At 40.9% G+C, this 11,217-nt stretch overlaps 1 pseudogene; it reads left to right on the forward strand.

Annotated features, from left to right (window-relative positions):
• The first annotated feature begins 4,200 nt into the window (after positions 1–4,200).
• LOC118614728 lies at positions 4,201–4,319 on the forward strand (annotated as a pseudogene).
• Positions 4,320–11,217: the final 6,898 nt, after the last annotated feature.

Raw genomic sequence — 11,217 nt, forward strand, 5'->3', positions numbered from 1 at the left:
CATCTGAAAAACACAGATGGATATAGCAGGAACCCATAGAAATACTGGATGATACAACCTTTCCTGACTAAAGTCCCCACACCCTGATGGCAGGAAAGAGAGCACACCGCCGTGCTCCTGATCAGCTGTCTGGCTCTGCAATTACTTACGTCTGCATCTTCTTCTCCAAGAGCTGTGGGGTGTCATCTCCCAGGACACCTGGCACCTGGGCCAGGCTGAGGCCAGCACTTTGGGTCAGCCCTGAAAGTTAGATACCTTCAGTAATATTCTGTAAGCCTGGGAAAGAATAAGGCAAGAAGGGAAAGAAGACTGTAGTGGGCATATCATGCCACTTTCCTCTTTTATAAATACTCCATTTTTTTCTGATTATTAAAGTAACATATACTAGTTGTAGACCATCTTATAAATACAGAAAGGTAGGGGAAAAAAGAGTAAAAGTAACTTAGATCCTTGAAAACCTGCTGAAACTGTTAGGACATTTATTGTTCTTGGGATAAAGACAACGCTCCCTCACCAGGTGCTGTGTGGCCCATCTCCTGCTTTCTCCCCCAAATCTGCAGTCACAGCACTGTTTTCGGTCCCTGGCACTTGGCACACACTGCATCAGCCCTCTTTACCTGGTTACTGCCCCTCATCCTTTGACCTCAGGTCGGAAAAGCCTTCCCTAACCCCTCACTGAAGTCAAGTCATCTTGTTATTAGCTCCTCTAACATCACCTACCTCTCTTTTGCAGCACATGTCCCAATGAAATTTTGTAGTTTGTGTATTATTTGTTTGATGACTGTATTTACTACCAGACTGCAGGCTTCATGAGGGCAGGGTCCATGATTTTCTTTAAAAAAAAAAAAAGGTTTTTTTCCCTAGTGTCTAGCACAATGCTTGTTTTTGTTTTTGTTTTTGTTTTGTCTAATTCACTAAACCCTCCTCATCTTTAAGGCTGAGCTTGAATTTCACACCACTTTCACTATGTTTTCTTAATTCTCTCATTTTTTATTTTCCACGAAATTTGTATCCAGCATTACATGATTGACACTGAATTATTCTCTGATTGAATCAAAATCCTAAGTGATACTATAAGTAGATGCTGACCTGCCTGCCTCCCTCCCTCCCTCCGTTCATTAAACAAATATTTCCATGTATCTGCTGTGTGCCAGGCACTGTTCTAGAGGCTGAGGACACAGACAAAGTCTCTGCTGTCAGGAAGTCAACATTCTAGTAGGGAAAGACAACCGTAACTAGATCAATGAATAAATAAGTAATGTAATTTTAGATATTAGTGTTACGAAGAAATGAAGCCAGGTAATAGGGTAGGTGTGAGAACAGGAGCTTGTAAACACTCCCTGGTAATTACATCAATGGTGGTTACAAAGCATCTCCGGGCCAGGAGTCAGTGCTTAGGAAAAAAATCTCGGTTAATGAATCTCTACCTTACAAATTACTTTTCTCTATCTTTCCATCCCATTCATATCGTAGTCATGAGTTTCTCAAAAAGGAAATATTTTTGAAGTTCATAATTGCTTATACTTTTAAGAACGTAATGGCATAATAAGCAATGAACAAATGTTTTAGATGATTTCACCGACACATTAGTTCACTCAGCAGAGGGAGCTCATGCTTTAGTTTTGGGAAGTTAGAAAGGCTCTTGTAAAAAGAACGTGAAATAAACTATATGACTCTCATTTTAAATAAAGTTTCCTTTGAGTACTTCTTGTAGCTAAGACCATTTAATTAAAGTTTATTTGATTTTCATCTGCTTATATAGATGTGACTGATGAGTTTGGGGTGGGGGCAGGATTTTCTTCAATAAGATTCCATTTCACTTACTAAATAGGTTAACTTCAAATACATATCCCAGTTTAGGAGTCAAAGAATTCACCTAGACAGATAATAACTTTCTTTTCATATTGCGCTGTGAACTCAGAACATAAACTTATTTTAATACGACTACGATGTAACATTGAACACTTGCATCAGAGGTGTCTGTCCTTTGAGATTATGAAACAGATATTCATGTAAGACTTCAAAGGCGCTTTACTATTGACATGAACTAAGTTCGAAGGCAAAGTAAATAAAGATTGAGAGAATGAATTAATCTCTCAGATAAAGAGCCAGAACCACAAAGTTGATTCAGCAGCGCTGAAATGGTAGGTGAAATCGGCAACATTAACGGAGGGGGTTTTGTGTGTGTAAACTACAATTTTTCAATTATCTAAAGGACTACAGAAGTGACGGGAAAGGGCGGATTGGGTAGATGTCTCCCTCGCATTGTTCATGCTCTTATAGTACATTTCTAATTAGTATATTTCCACAAGACAGAAAGCAACATTAAAAAAACCTGATTTTCTTATTATCAAAATCAAACAGATTTGTTAATAGGAAATGCAGGTAAATAGTGTTAAGAGCATAAATAACACAAGATATTTATTTTACTGAGTGCTCATAACTTTATATCTAGCTTTAAAATTAATGTGGACAGCATTTCAAATGAGTAGTTTTGTCTTTTCCTTCCCTAAAAATCCCCCAATTCTCCTTATTGAAATGTAAAAATCACTGTAACGGGGCTCATCCAAAACAGTACCATTTTAAAAGCATCCCTTAGTTGTGAAGAAAGTTTCCACTGGTGATAATGGAAAATGTTAATGTCAAATAGCACGCTTATTACAGCTCTCTGCTTATTTTTATATACATTTACCTTTTCCACAGTACTATCAGTTTCTAGGGAAGAAATCATGCCTTTTAAAGCAGGCTTGATTTACCAGCATTTAGCCTAGTGCCTGACACATGGTAAATACTTACTGACTATAAAATAAGTAAACAAATGTTTAAATTGATTTTATTCCACCTATATTTTTCAGAGTAATATTGTTAGAAAGAAGTGAGTCTGAAATTGTGAAAAATAATTTAATGCCTCTCCTTGTTGGATACCTTTAGGACAGCCACTGAAATTGGTTCTGCTGGATTGGAGAAGGGCAAACTGGGGGAATACATGGTAACTGCTTCTGCCTATGAAAATGCTGTGAGCTATTTAACAGAGAATGTGGTCGCTGTTCTCATCTGCTGCTGCCGGAGGGAAGGAACAGACTAAGCACTCCTTGAATAACAGAGGTAGTTAGAGACAGCTGAAGGAATTTCTGGGTGAATCAACAAACATTTGTTGAGCCCCGGCTATGTGCAGAAAATTGAGTCTCAAGAGAGGATGTACAATCTTCACCAGGATTTTCTAAATTAAGGAGATATTCTTTTCAAACAATCAGATGTGGTTCAGCATCACATTGCAAAATACGATTTCCTCCATCCTCACAATCCTGGGATTTGGTTAGTGTCAAATAGCCTTAGATTTCTTTAGCAGAACCATCTGGAACATAAAGACCTTGTTATAAAGGAGAACACACTGCCTTTTGTGTTAGTCGCTATAAATGATTCTAAAATCCTTGCAGGAGAGATAATAATTGGATGGAAAACTTTTTTAAACTTCAGGCCCAAAAAGGTAAAATAATTATCATCAATAGGAAAGAAGCCAGATAGATTTTGTGTCGCAAATCACATGATGGCCTGGAAATGATTACTACAGGCCTAACAAGCAAAGTGAAATAAAATTATGACAAATGAGGCTTGTTTTCGGCTGCATCCTAGAGTTGAAATGAGAGGTCAAACTGTTCCTTAGGAGCCAGAGATATTAATTGTATAACAAGATGGCTGTTAGTTGGGCAAAGGGTGAGTTTGAATTATCAGGCATATGTTTTGATTTATGAGTAGATGCTATGACCACATCTTCTTTCACTATTTCCATTTTCAGTATATGAAGTAGGAACCATGGCCTCTTTGCTGTCACCAAGAGAAGTGCTCCCCGTTACAGCTTTGGGATCCTTCATTTTCAGTCCTAGAAGATCATTTATGGTTTCTAGGGTGATCCAGGTAGTCCTCTCCCTATGGAAAGTCAGACATTTCTTTTTGGGACCTTCCGTCATTTTCTGCACTTGCTAAATACAGATGTGAAGCCGATGTCAATGACAAACACATGGACTTCAGTATAGCTCGCAAACCGAGCAAGATTGAATGGAACCCACCGTGGATAACAAAACAAAGACAGATACTCATAGAATAGCAGCTTCATCAATTCACAATTAAATTCACTGCTCTGTATATTTATTCTGCCATCTCTTCTATCTAAAAAAAACAAAAACCACACACACACAGTATGTCTATGGCCATGCCACCCTGAACAAGCCCAATCCCATCTGTTCTTGGAAGCTAAGCAGGGTCAGGCCTGGTAACTACTTGGATGGGAGACCACCTAGAAAGACCAGGTGTTGTAGGCATAAAAAATAAAAAAATAAAATAAGGAGCTGTAAGCTGACAAGGTCCTTGTAATTTGTGAGGTCAACCAAGGGTTGCCTTGCCTAAAACAATCAAAACAAACAAACAAACAAACAAATCCCCCACACACAGAGTGGATTTTAATTCAATTTTAACTTATAAACAAACAAAAATGTTATGTGCCAGCGATGGTATTTCTAATGTCAAATTCTCAAGTGAAGAAATAATTTTTGGTTTAGTCCCAAGTGATGATAGAACATCATCAGAGAATTAACTATGGCGTGTGCGTGCTGTATATCAGGCAAGAGTGGAACACCACTGAGCACACCAGGAAATGGGGGAGCCAGGGTCTAAGCCCAGCTGAGGCGAATTTAGGAAAACCTCAGCACCTCCCTAGGTCTGACTTCATCTGCACATTAGGGATTTGACTAGAAGCTCTTCTGGCTGTCGGAGGCCTTATTTCTGTGAGGTAAGGCTGGCTGTTTTGTTGAACTATAGAACTATGATAAAAGCAGAGCATGTCAGATTTTTTAAAGCCAGTGGGGACCTTCCTCTCCCACTTGTTTCCCAAGCTAGATTGAGGAGTTTCACAGCTACAATTGAAAATTAGTCTTTTCTCAATCAGCAGAAGTAGTAAAATGGGCAGAATTTCCTTAAAGTTTCTCTGAAACTAATGGTACCGCAAGCTATAGCTGACAAGATGGAATGAACGATAGAAAATGAATATTTATGAGGGTAATTTGTAAATAGCTGACGATGTTTAATTGGGTGAACTTTTTCTTTTCCTTTCTCTTCTTTTTAATGAATTTCTATGATCTCAGTTTTGATGGGGCACAGGGATCATATAATAGTCATGTTTTCTAAGTGTTGTTCCTATTCTTTTCAGTCTAACTAAATTTGCGACTAGTTTATAGTGTTCAAGGAAAAGCCCTTGACTTCTGATTGCTTCTTCACATGAGTAAACCTGAGACTCCTTGGTCTTGTTTTACAGAAGAAAATAACAATGAGGCCAAAAAGGGAAAGTGTCTTGGTCAAGGTGACACAGATAGTTAATGTGAACAGGACCATGAACCTGAGGACTCCCTGCCCAGAGTCCTCTGACACTGAAATGCTTCCACCCATCTGGATAAAGCATGGTTTAACAACTTCTGCTGGTTAATAATAAATAAGGGAACTGTTTCTCAAGGGAATTTAATTGTTTAATCTGTTTGAAATTAAATTTTATGATACCCTTGTAAAAATATTTTATGCAACATTATTTTTTCTTTGTGGGAGCCATCAAAAGGGCAGACCTTTTGGTGGGATTTCCAATAAATCATTTCACACCATAGCCACAGAACCAGCTCAAAATGGTCCTACTCATTAACAAGATACTGAGTTACTCTCCAGAGATGACAGAAAGTAACTAACTATACGTCTTGTAGCCAGAGCATGAGCAGAGGAGAGAACTTGACCTCTAGTTGCACTGGGAACCAAAGTCTCGCCTTACCACCCCCTCCTCTCACCCCCCACCCCCCGAACAAAAGGGCTGGAGCATAACTGGAACTTGAACACAAGAACGTTTTCAGAAACTCAGAGTCTAGAAGGATCTGGTGTTGGCACCCTTACCATAAATAGTCGAGTTCCAAGGTCCTCCGATTAAAACTTGCCCCACCAGCACTTCTAAAAATGTGTTCCCCCTAGTCCTGTAAAAGCCCTTAACCTAGTCCAGGGAGCAAGATGGATTTCTAGCACCATTAGGTCTTCCATCTTCTCAGCTGACACTTTCTCGATCAATGAAACTTTCTTCACAACAAACTGCTGTTTTGAGTTTTGGCCTTTTGAAGCATAGGGCACACGAACTAGGGTTTGGTAACAACTGAATAATTTTAACATTGAACAAAAATCATGGTGAAAGCTGCTTAAGCGACTAAAGCATTGGAAGTTGGACAATTAAGCAGATCAGCTAAATGAGAATTTCTTCATCATAAGGACTCTTTATATGTTGCCTTAAGTTATGTGTTTTGTTGGAAAGGATGACAGAGAGATGGGAGCCCCTGAGAACCGATTAAAAGTTCCAGTTAAGGAAGTAATTCGTGTGTTTCTCTCATCAGGTTAAGCCAGTGGATCTGAGTATAGTCCAGGGATTCCTGGGGGGCCCTAAAACCCTTTCGGGAGTCCCAAGGTCAAAACCGTTTTATAATGAAAGATGTTATTTCCCTTCTTCCTTCTCATTCTCTCCCGAGTGTACAGTGGCTCTTTCCAAAGTTTGCATCACGTGTGGTGTTCTGACTGGCTGAATATAGAAGCAGCTATGCAAATCCAGATATTTTTTTCAAGCCGGTATTAAAAAGATTTGCAAAAATTGTAAAACAATGCCATTCTGCTCACTGATTTTTCTTTGGAAAACACAGTTATTCTTCATGAGCCATATGTTCTTTATGCGCATGTGAAATGGGTTTACTCATCTTATTTTCAAGTAAATAAATGTTTGAAATATTTCCCAGTTTTAATTTCAAATACTACAAATGTCAATAGTGTTAAAAAAAAAAATTCAACCGAATACATTTGAAGATCTAATTGGCTTTATTAAGCAATTCATGAATTGGGCAACAGCTTCAAGGGAGCTCTGATGAGTTGTACAAAATGAAAGGTTTTTATAGGAACAAGTGTGGAGCAAGAGAGCTGTAGACAAAAGAAAAGAAAGGATTATTTTTGGGGCCAGACTTCTTTTCTTTGGGAAAAGAGACGAAGGGTGTTTTTTTTTGTTTTTTGTTTTTTGTTTTGGGGTGTGTGTGTGTGTGTGTGTGTTTTATTATGCAGATTGCCTCTTCTTTCTATGGAGATGGAGAAGGCCCTTGTGTTTGACTAGAAAATTCCAGATTGGTTGATTAAGATTATATTTCGGGGAGAGGTTGAAAGGGCAATGTAAATCAAGTATTAAATCTAGGTTTGGTATCATGGACTATGGGGACAAGCGACACTGTTTTTGGCCTGGGGTTTCTCTTTAACAAATTAAAAAGATAAAACCCACATAAATGAAAGCTATGTAGGGTCCTCAACAATTTTTAAGTGAGCGAGTGGTTCTGACACCAAAACACTGAGACTAACCGCGTCAGGCAATTGTGGCACAGTGGTGAACAGCACACTTTCCCTGCAGAGCTGACTCGAGCTCACAACCTAGTGAGTAAACCGGTGACCAGCACCTGGCAGAAAATAGCCTACGAGGGGAGGACAAAGTCCTGGGGGGCCAGAGAGTGTTCTTCTCCAGACTTGGGAGGAGCGTTCTGGTGACAGTTTCCTGAAAGAGGTAGAGAAGGTGTTCCTCCATCAACACGCTAGACCTCGCCCCTCCCACCTCTTAAATATTCAGCGTCTTCCTTTTACCTGTGTTTTCCCCAACAGTGTTCAAGCTTTTCCCACTAACAAAGAAGACAAAACTCACACTCTTTAATCCTAGCTACTGCCCTCCCCACTCTCTCACTCAGCCGGTTTTGTAAAGCACTCTTTTTGCCTTACTGGCTCCATTCTTTCCGTCCCACTCTCTCCTCAACATGCTCCATTCTGCTTTTGCAGAGGTGAACAGTGCCACCCTCTCTGCCACTACATTCAGTTCTCCTGCCTGAAGTCTCAACACTTGCTGTATTTGGCCACCCTCTCCTTATCAAAACATTCTCTTCCACTGCTTCTGGAATACCCCAATCTTCTGATGCTTACATCTCCTCTCTAGTATCTTGTTCTTAAACTCTAGGGTCCATTCGTCTTTCCACCTATTCATTAGCTGCTGGAATTCCCTAAAGGGCTTAGATCCAGGGCTACTTCTCAACTAGGCTCTCATCAGTACCCATGGTTTTAATCTAAATAACTTACAAAGGTATACGTGGGACCCTGACCTCTCCCTGAGCTTCCAACTACCTACTGGGCATCTCCCTTGGATTTCTTAAAAAGATCTCAAACTAGTATGCGGAAATCCAAATTTCTGATCTGTCCTGTCAAAGGTGCTTATACTCCATTTCCCTAACTTAACATTTCATTGTGCAAACTGAAAGCCTAGGAGTCACTCCTGATCCTCCTCCTCGGTCACCCTCCTATATTCAGTCCATTGCCAAGCCCTCCTGATTTTTCCATTTAAATATTTCTCCCAGCTGTGCCCTTCCACCCCAGCATCCTAGTCCTAGATGCCATTGTCCCTCTCCTGGGCTGCTGTGATACCTGCCTGTTACCCTGCATTCATTTGTGACCCCTTCCTACCTTTTCTCTGTACAACAGCCAGAGTGATCTTTCAAATTTGTAAATATCCATTATCAAATCCTTCAATGTCTCTCCACTACCTCTACGAACAAATTCGTATTCCTTAGACTTGTATTAAAGGTCCATCAGGATCTGAACTTCTCCTTCCTTTCTTGCCTCACACTATGGGGTAGGGGTGAGGGTTACGGTGAACCCTCTAACATGCCAGGCCCCAGTCACTTGGAATTGCTTGTTTTTCCGGAAGTTTCACGTTCTGCAAAGCCACGGGCCAATGCACGCGATTCTTGCTTTACCTAGAATTCCCTCTCCACGTCTCATTTATTCCCCTTCCCACTTCCTGATCGCTTCTATTTATAATTCAAGCTGTAGGTCAAGCTCGGCTTTTTGGAGATATCTCTCTGGATGTCTACTCTATCTCACCTCTTGTTGTCTGCTGTACTCCCACGCCCTAGTTCATAGGTCATATTTACAATCCTCTTCACATTCTGTTGTTAATTGTTACTGACACTTCCATCTGAGTCCTCCATGTGATGTGAGCTCCTGAGGAACAGGTGGTGTGTCATTTCTGTGTCAACTGTGCTCAGGGCCGACATCCGGGAAGCCCCCAGCAGAAGTCTGTGGAACAAATACGAGTGAATCCGAAGGATGCTTGAAGGAACAACTAAAAAAATAAAAGGAGGCCAGTAGGTGCTTTTAACCTGTGCCAAACTGTCAGATAAGTGAGATAGGGGGCTAGGAACTGCCCTCACCTGCTTATGGATTGAACTCTGGATTTTCCTTGGATTTTGATAAAGATGCTTGTGTACCAGAATAGACTCTGTGACTGTCTTGGCCTGGACGCAGAAGAAAAGGAATTCCACTAAATAAAAGGTTAGAGACAAGATGGGTGGACCCAGGGGACAGGTCCTGGTAGGAAAAATGCCTTTCACAGGTTCCTATTGTCCAGGTGACAATAGTGCAAAAGTGCCCATGGGCACAAATCGATATTAACCCAAATACATTTCGAGTAAGTAAGTTTTTCTGTGATAGATATTAAATCGTTTTTCACCTTGGCTTTATTTTTAATGGAAGGAAAACTAAAGAAATAAGTTATAAGGAAGAGTGTGTTTTGCCTTGAAGATGTTTCACATTTTCCTTTCAATGCCCAGTTTAAGATACCTGAATGAAAGGTGCTGAAAAGTATCAACTGGGGGTGGGCTAATGAGACTGTTTATTCCCTCGCTGTCAGCATAAAAAGAAAAATAAATCAGGAGAAAAAGAACATACCGTTAATTCAGGTAGAAATATGTGTTCCTGGGTGGTCTAAAGGCCAAAATTCTTCTTTTCTGTACAACTTGGCACAAACCTTAAGAAAAAAAATTTAACGTTTCAATCTTTCGATAAGAACAACATCAAGGGTTGATAAGCATTATGGTCATTTACAGCCAAATATTGAATTTCTCTTGTCCAAAAGGCCCTGGACAGGGGACTGAGAACACAAGGCGGTGAGTGACATTCCAGCCCCTCGACTTTACTTTGATTGGAAAAGCCTGGGGGCAGTGAGAGCAGAAGGAAGCAGACAGCTGTGAAACACCTGCTCTGTGCTCAGCTCTGGGCCCAGGTGGAGAAAGATGAACAACGGCAAGGGCTAGCAGCAGCTCCATGCCGAAAGAGTGCTACAAACAGCGTGATCCCAGAAGAGGGACAAGGAGAGAAGGGAGCCAGCCCAGATTCATACGGGAGGCTAATCACAAGGTGTTGGGAAGAAATCAAGACAATGGCCTTGACTACAGAAGAGAGACTAGAAGGAGTCAGGTCAGACCAAACTATGGAAAATTTTAAGAGGCAGGCTTCGGATCTGACATGGCATTTGGAGCCAGTGGGAGCCACTCAGCATTTTGAGTCAATATTTCTGGGAGATTCATGTGCCTATGGTACACAGTGGTTTCCAATCCCAGACCTAAAGACTGGGTGCATTTGTCACCTAAAGAGCTTTGTAAAAATTTAAGCCATTACTGGGTCATACCACAGGAGGTTCCAATCCAGTTATACAGAGAAATCCCAGGCAATTACATTTTTAAGAAGTTTCCTAAGGAATTCTGGGAAATTTGGGAATGCTGCCATGATTTGGGTTGTATGGGGAGGTGAGGGAAGGAATGAGACCGGGCAAGGAACTTGTTGCAATAATCTCAGTGTAAACAAGGATGGGCTGGACCAGAGTGATGTGAGCAGAGGCGGGCATGAGTGCTGGTGCATGTTACAGTCATCAGGATTCAGTTACGGGGGAGGACAAAACCAAAAAATGGTGGTGCCTGTAACATAAGCACGGAAGTCAGAAGAGATGGTTTAGCGGAGTAAGAAAGGGGGTTGCGATGGGCTCAGAATTAGGCATTAGATGGCAGGGTCAAGAATGAGCAGCAGAAGAAAAGGATCTGGGAGTCATTTACGGAGATATTACCTGGAATCTCAGGAATGGATGAGACATTAAATGAAGAAAGTGCATAAAAAGAACTTAGCTAGAAAGGAGGCAAGAGGGATTAGTGCAGAAGGGCATTGGGGCTGAGAGCTGGCTGCATCTGCGAGGAAGGCTGTCTCATAGATGAGGCACGGACTGCCTAGTATTATCCCAGATGTGGAAATTACAGGAAAGCAGAAAAAGAAATGGCTTTTTAAAGCAGAGCTGGTCCCGGG

Source organism: Rousettus aegyptiacus, unplaced genomic scaffold, assembly GCF_014176215.1.
Source record: "Rousettus aegyptiacus isolate mRouAeg1 unplaced genomic scaffold, mRouAeg1.p scaffold_m13_p_2, whole genome shotgun sequence".
In the NCBI taxonomy this organism is placed as follows: domain Eukaryota; kingdom Metazoa; phylum Chordata; class Mammalia; order Chiroptera; family Pteropodidae; genus Rousettus; species Rousettus aegyptiacus.